The sequence below is a fragment of the Protomyctophum bolini genome (assembly GCF_963924005.1).
Source record: "Protomyctophum bolini genome assembly, chromosome: 9".
Taxonomy (NCBI): domain Eukaryota; kingdom Metazoa; phylum Chordata; class Actinopteri; order Myctophiformes; family Myctophidae; genus Protomyctophum; species Protomyctophum bolini.
Genome location: NC_137870.1, coordinates 48524132 through 48530861, shown reverse-complemented (window position 1 = coordinate 48530861; position 6730 = coordinate 48524132). Strand labels below are relative to the sequence as shown.

Sequence of the window (6730 nt, the reverse complement as noted above, 5' to 3'; positions counted from 1 at the left end):
TTTCGCTGATTCAGCATTTCACTTCCGCATTTGGACACCAAATTTTGGTGTCCAAATGCGGAAGTGCACCCAGAGTGCACCTGGGCTTTACATTGGGCGCTCGGTTGCACGGGGTTTCCTCGTCAAGAATCCACGGGTCCGCCTGCAGTCCTTCCTCTTACCACTAGGGCCCAGCGCTTCAACATTGGAGTGCATAGCTGGCCCCTTGGGCCACACCCAGCCTCTTATAGTGCACCCTGGGAACACTGGCCAGGTGCTCCCAATGCACCTGATCAGCAACTCGGCAGGACCTGTGGGAAGCACCAGACTAGGCCTACCTGTAACAAACCACACAGGCCCTAGTAGCCCAACTACAGGGGCTGTGACACTAAGTACAGCTACACGACTCTGGGTGTTTTTTCAAACGCACATTTCTATGTGCGTTTGGGCCTTTCAGCCAGACGCAAACGGCGTTTTCGGCCACTCAAACGGAGGTTTTTGGCAACGGATAAATAAGTGGAGATTTTCGAAAAGATCCGGATGGTGGAGCTGTGTAGTCATGCAAAACTGAGTTTTTGAGGAACGATGACGTCACCTCCCTAGTCGCGCATGTTCGTTGTTGCTTTTAACACTGAGCATGCGCATCAGTTCATGGATTGAAAAACGAACAACTTCCGGGGGGAACGCGAGGTTACAATAGAAACGACAACAAACACGATGGCAGCTAGCACCAAACGCGCGGGCGAATCCTCACCATCTAATATAAACTCAAACCCAATTCTGCCAGCTTCCTTGCTAGCCTAGTGGACTACTACGCAGACTTGAAATGTATGCTTTGCTTTGCTTCGCTGGTTCGCGCCCCGCTGCCGTCGTTGTTTTTACAACCGCAGACTTTTTAATAGTTTTTGGATTAAGGTTGGTGAAGGATGCGTTGCTCCCCTGCTTGCGGTTATGTATGCAAGCAGGGGAGCAACACATCCTTCACCAACCTTAATCCAGTCTTTTTAATGCAACCTTAATCCAAAAACGATTAAAAAGTCTGCGGTTGTAAAAACAGTGGCGGCAGTGGGGCGCGAACCAGCGAAGCAAAGCATATATTACAAGTGTGCGTAGTAGACCACTAGGCTAGCGAGGCAGCTGGCAAAACTGGGTTTGTGTTTATATTAGAACGTGAGTTCTAAAGTTGTTCACTAGACAGCCCTGTCTGCACGTACTACCGGGTTACGTGGGGGGATTTATTGGGAAACCAGCTCACCGCGCATGCTCAGAACATTTTTCTATTGCGTTACATATTTCTTATCGCCACCTACTGGCATGGCATGCTTGTTGGAGTCAAAAATGATCGTTTTGGGTTGTATGTGTGGACACAAATATCTTTGTCATATGGGCCCCTGCCCATACGACAACGGAGTACGAAAATATCCGTTTTATTAAAGATTGAGTATGTATAGCCTGGGCCTAAGGCCAAACGGAATCTGCAGGTTTTTTTCTGTTTTTCTGCGGTGACTCCGGAGGAAAATCTGCGGGATTCTGTGGAGCGTTTTTTTCTTTCTCTTTTAAGGTTTTAGACAGTTATCCAGGACTATAATCAATGTGTTTAGAGCCAAAATAACTCTAAATATGCTAAATAAACCTTAAAGTACCACAACAAGATCTATTAGTCAAATCTTCGACTTCCATTCCATTTTTATTCAATAATTCACTCCTTCATGAACATTCTTTAGTACAAATCACAAATGTGAAATGAAATTACAATGGGTCCAACATGAACATACATATACTTAGCCAGCCAGCCAGTGGCTTTCCGACAGTTAGCCAGCCAGCCAGCCAGTGGCTTTCCGACAGTTAGCCAGCCAGCCAGCCAGTTATATAGCCAGTCAGTTATATAGCCAGTCAGTCAGTCAGTCAGTCAGTCAACCAGTCAGCCTGCCTGCCAGCCAGTTAGCCAGCCAGCCAGTCAGTTATATAGCCAGTCAGTCAGTCAGCCAGTCAGCCTGCCTGCCAGCCAGATAGCCAGGGGCCAGCTTGGGGGCTTTCTCAAGAGGAATATCTGCCTCTACCAGAGCCTTTATAAAATACAACACAAACGTCTTCCTCTCAGCAGTGCATGGGCCTTGGAGAGGCAGGCAGCCAGGGTTTCAGTCCTATAGATCGTACTGCAAAACTAAGACAATTTGTTAAAACCCTAGCATCCCTATTCTGAGGGTAACATTAGTCGAAAATAGCAGATCTACAAGTTCACAAACGATGCCTCATGCTGCGACTAAGTGGGCGTCTAAAAATACTGAACATGAATCCAACACAACACTATCGTGGACACCAAAACAGAGTGGGCACTAGGGAAAGGTGTATGGTCAGACTGGGCACCATGCAGGGAAAGGTAGGCACCAAAACAGAGTGGGCACTAGGGAAAGGAGGGCAGACTGGGCACCAGGGAAAGGTAAGCACCAAAACAGAGTGGGCACTAGGGAAAGGAGGGCAGACTGGGCACCAGGGAAAGCTAGGCACCAAAAAAGAGTGGGCAAGCTATCTATGAAATCTATTGAAAAGTTTAATCTGCAACAAAACTTTATATGGGGTCCCCTGTCTCCTGCTTCATGAGAAAACATACATTTACATTGCCAAAGCAAAAGTGTAACAAGACACTCAAGATAAAACAATGTATGTAGAAATAAATATTTAATATAAATAGGAATTAAATAAAGGTGTAAACAGATGTTAACATTTTGAGTAATAATATATTGTGAAATCTCTCTCTCTCTCTCTCTCTCTCGCTCACAGACGGATGCAGTCTCTCCAATATTCTACTCATATTCACCCTGCCTACCAACCATTGACTCATATTCACCCTGCCTACCAACCATTGACTCATATTCACCCTGCCTACCAACCATTGACTCATATTCACCCCCAGCCTGCCTACCAACCATTGACTCATATTCACCCTGCCTACCAATCATTGACTCATATTCACCCCCAGCCTGCCTACCAACCATTGACTCATATTCACCCTGCCTACTAACCATTGACTCATATTCACCCCCAGCCTGCCTACCAATCATTGACTCATATTCACCCTGCATACCAAACATTGACTCATATTCACCCCCAGCCTGCCTACCAACCATTGACTGATATTCACCCCCAGCCTGCCTACCAACCATTGACTCATATTCAGCCCCAGCCTGCCTACCAACCATTGACTCAAATTCACCCCCAGCCTGCCTACCAACCATTGACTCATATTCACCCCCAGCCTGCCTGCCAACCATTGACTCATATTCACCCCCAGCCTGCCTACCAACCATTGACTCATATTCACCCCCAGCCTGCCTACCAACCATTGACTCATATTCACCCCCAGCCTGCCTGCCAACCATTGACTCATATTCACCCCCAGCCTGCCTACCAACCATTGAAACATTCTAATAGAAACAGTGAACATGGACACAGTACTATTCTACTCACTGGAGAGCCTTCAGTCCAGAGAACTGCTGCAGTGCTGGACCGTTTAGGACGTTGAAACGCAGGTCCAGTTCTTGGAGATGGAGGGATGGATGAGAACGTAGAGCTGAGGCCAGAACTTCACAGCATCTCTCCGACAGCCAGCAGTTCATCAGTCTAGATAAAGAATCAAACATCAGATATTACATTATGCCTGGGTAGAGAAGCATCATTATGCCTGGATAGAGAAGCATCATATATTACATTATGCCTGGATAGAGAAGATAGCCATCATGCAGTGTTTTCTGTTCTGCCAGGGCACCCTATCCCTTTCATAGTAAAAACCAAACAAGGAAAATACAAAGATTTGAAGTTTCTAGGTGGAAGTATGAAACATAAATTATGCAAATATTGCGTGGGTGCGTGCGTGCGTGTCCGTCTGTATACAGCTAATCTCCGGCACCGTTAACCCGGTCGATGCCAAATTTTGCACACACTCCCTGGATGCCAACGAATCTGTCCGATATTTCATATTCCATCCTAATTGGCTAACATTGACTTTCAAAGTTTGCAGGATTGGCCCGTTTTCAACGAAACGCCTCAAATCATGAACGTGCAATTTACGTGAAATCTTTCACATACGCTCCTACTAGGCTGAGGAATATATACCACTCTTGGCCTGTTATAGCGCCACCAACAGGTGGAATTTAGCAAAACACATTTTTGGAACAAAATGCCTCAAATCATCCAATTGCCATCAAAGGCATAAGAAGAAATGTCACCCTTTTCACATTGGCCTATTATAGCGCCACCAGGAGGCCACAACCTCACCTGGCCTGGTAGAGACCTGTGCCCCGAGGGGCACTTTATCTAGTTCAACATGCTGTCAATCATATTCACACTCTAAGGTCTCACTACTGTATTCATATAACATTTACATTCTGGTAAATTAATCTGACCTGAGAATCTCCAGACAACAGTGAGGGCTCTTCAGTCCAGCACACAGCAGATCCAGTGATTTCTTGCTCAGGTTGTTGTAACTCACGTCCAGATGTTTTAAATGTGAAGGATTGGAGCTGAGAGCTGAAGCCACAACTCCAAAGTGTGTCTCACTGAGCTCACATCCAACAAGTCTGTAAATACACAATAAATACATAATCTGACATTATTTAAACAAATCATACAACAGGTATAGTTCCGACCAGACAATCTGATTGGTTGAAATAGGCTCTCTGGCTGTGCTCAAATTAGCATGACAGCTACCAGCTCAGCAGAGCCTGCTAAGCTATAGCGGCTAGGCTATCAGTTTGCAAGATGGAGTGCTATACTCTTGTACCTTTTTCTGTTTTGTATGTCTATGCAGTTAACATGACTCTAATAGACCGCCAGGTGTTTTGTATGTGTCTATGGAGTTAACATTACTCCAATAGACCCCCAGGTGTTGTGTATGTGTCTATGGAGTTAACATTACTCTCATAGACCCCCAGGTGTTGTGTATGTGTCTATGGAGTTGACATTACTCTAATAGACCCCCAGGTGTTGTGTATGCGTCTATGGAGTTAACATTACTCTAATAGACCCCCAGGTGTTTTGTATGTGTCTCTTAAACCCCAGGGGGTCCAGGAGGGGAAATCAAAAATATCTGAGTTGGAACCTGAGACCTTCTAATAAGGTCTCACTACTGTATTCATATAACATTTACATTCTGGTAAATTAATCTGACCTGAGAATCTCCAGACAACAGTGAGGGCTCTTCAGTCCAGCACACAGCAGATCCAGTGATTTCTTGCTCAGGTTGTTGTAACTCACGTCCAGATGTTTTAAATGTGAAGGATTGGAGCTGAGAGCTGAAGCCACAACTCCAAAGTGTGTCTCACTGAGCTCACATCCAACAAGTCTGTAAATACACAATAAATACATAATCTGACATTATTTAAACAAATCATACAACAGGTATAGTTCCGACCAGACAATCTGATTGGTTGAAATAGGCTCTCTGGCTGTGCTCAAATTAGCATGACAGCTACCAGCTCAGCCTAGCCGCTAAGCTATAGCGGCTAGGCTATCTGTGTGCGTGCGTGTGTGCCTGCGTTCCTGCCTCCGTGTGCCTGCGTGTGCGTGTGTTACTAACCTTGCTTTTTTGAAGATCCTCACAGCTGGGATGAGTCTCTGTCGCCCCGCCAGGTCTGTGTTGTATGTGTCCAGGTCCAACTCTTCCAGAACCTCCTCTGACATCTGCAGCATGGAGGCCAGAGCTGAACACTGGGTCTCAGAGAGTTTCTTCCCTGAGCTGCTCTCTGACTCCAGGTACTGTTGGATCCCCTGACTTACTGACGGGTCGTTCATCTCCATCAGACATTGGAATATGTTGATGCATCTGTCCGGAGAGAAGTCACGGTCATTCATCTTCTTCAGGTTGTTGATGGCTCTCTGGATCTCCTCTGGACTGTTCTTTGTCTTACCCAGCAGGCCTCCTAACAGACTCTGGTTGGACTGCAGTGAGAGGCCATGAAGGAAGCGGGCAAATAGGTCCAGGTGGCCACTCTCACTCTTCAGGGCTTTTTCCATGGCTCTCTGCAGGAAGTCATCCAGGGTCATTTCTTCTTCTCCTCCCAGGAATGTCTTCAGTACCTCCATGTTCTTCTGTGTGAAACAGTGGAACAGGTAGACTGCAGCCATGAACTCCTGGATGCTCAGGTGAACAAAGCAGTAGACTGTTTCGTGGTAAGAAGCACCGTCTACTCTGAAGAATGATGTGCACATGCCTGACTTTAGCACGGCCTTGTTCACATCAAGACCACAGGCTTCCAGGTCTTTCTGGTAGAACAGGATCTGATCTTCGATCAGTTGGTTAAATGCCAACTCGCCCAGCTTCAGAATGAACGGTCCTTCTGCCTTCATGAGCTTCTCTTTTCTCTTTTTCGTCATCTTATCTGATTTACCATACTTCTTCTCCATCTGCTTCATCATAGCCATCAGGAATTCACAGTACATCTGAACCAGGGTCTCAGGGAGCTTGTCTTTCATGTTTCTGTGCTGCGCAACAAAAGCAAGGATCCAACAGAAGACTGGGATTTCACACATAGTGGAGAGGATCTTTGATTTCTTGATGTGTGAGATGATTAAGCTAGTCATCGAGTTGGCCTTGTCCTCATCATTGAAGATCTTCATGAACCTCTTCTTGAAGTACTCCCTCTTCTGGTCATCTGTGATGAACCCTCTTATTTCTGTCATCCTGTCAACAAGGTCCTCAGGAATCTGATCCACTGCTGCAGGCCGTGAGGTGATCCAGATGCGAGCGGAGGGA

At 46.1% G+C, this 6730-nt stretch overlaps 1 long non-coding RNA gene across 1 annotated transcript; it reads left to right on the top strand.

Annotated features, from left to right (window-relative positions):
- The first annotated feature begins 2102 nt into the window (after nucleotides 1–2102).
- LOC308320881 lies at nucleotides 2103–5752 on the top strand. The gene is made up of 3 exons (XR_013964570.1): nucleotides 2103–2325; nucleotides 2394–2419; nucleotides 5629–5752. It is a non-coding gene; the product is annotated as an uncharacterized lncRNA (long non-coding RNA).
- Nucleotides 5753–6730: the final 978 nt, after the last annotated feature.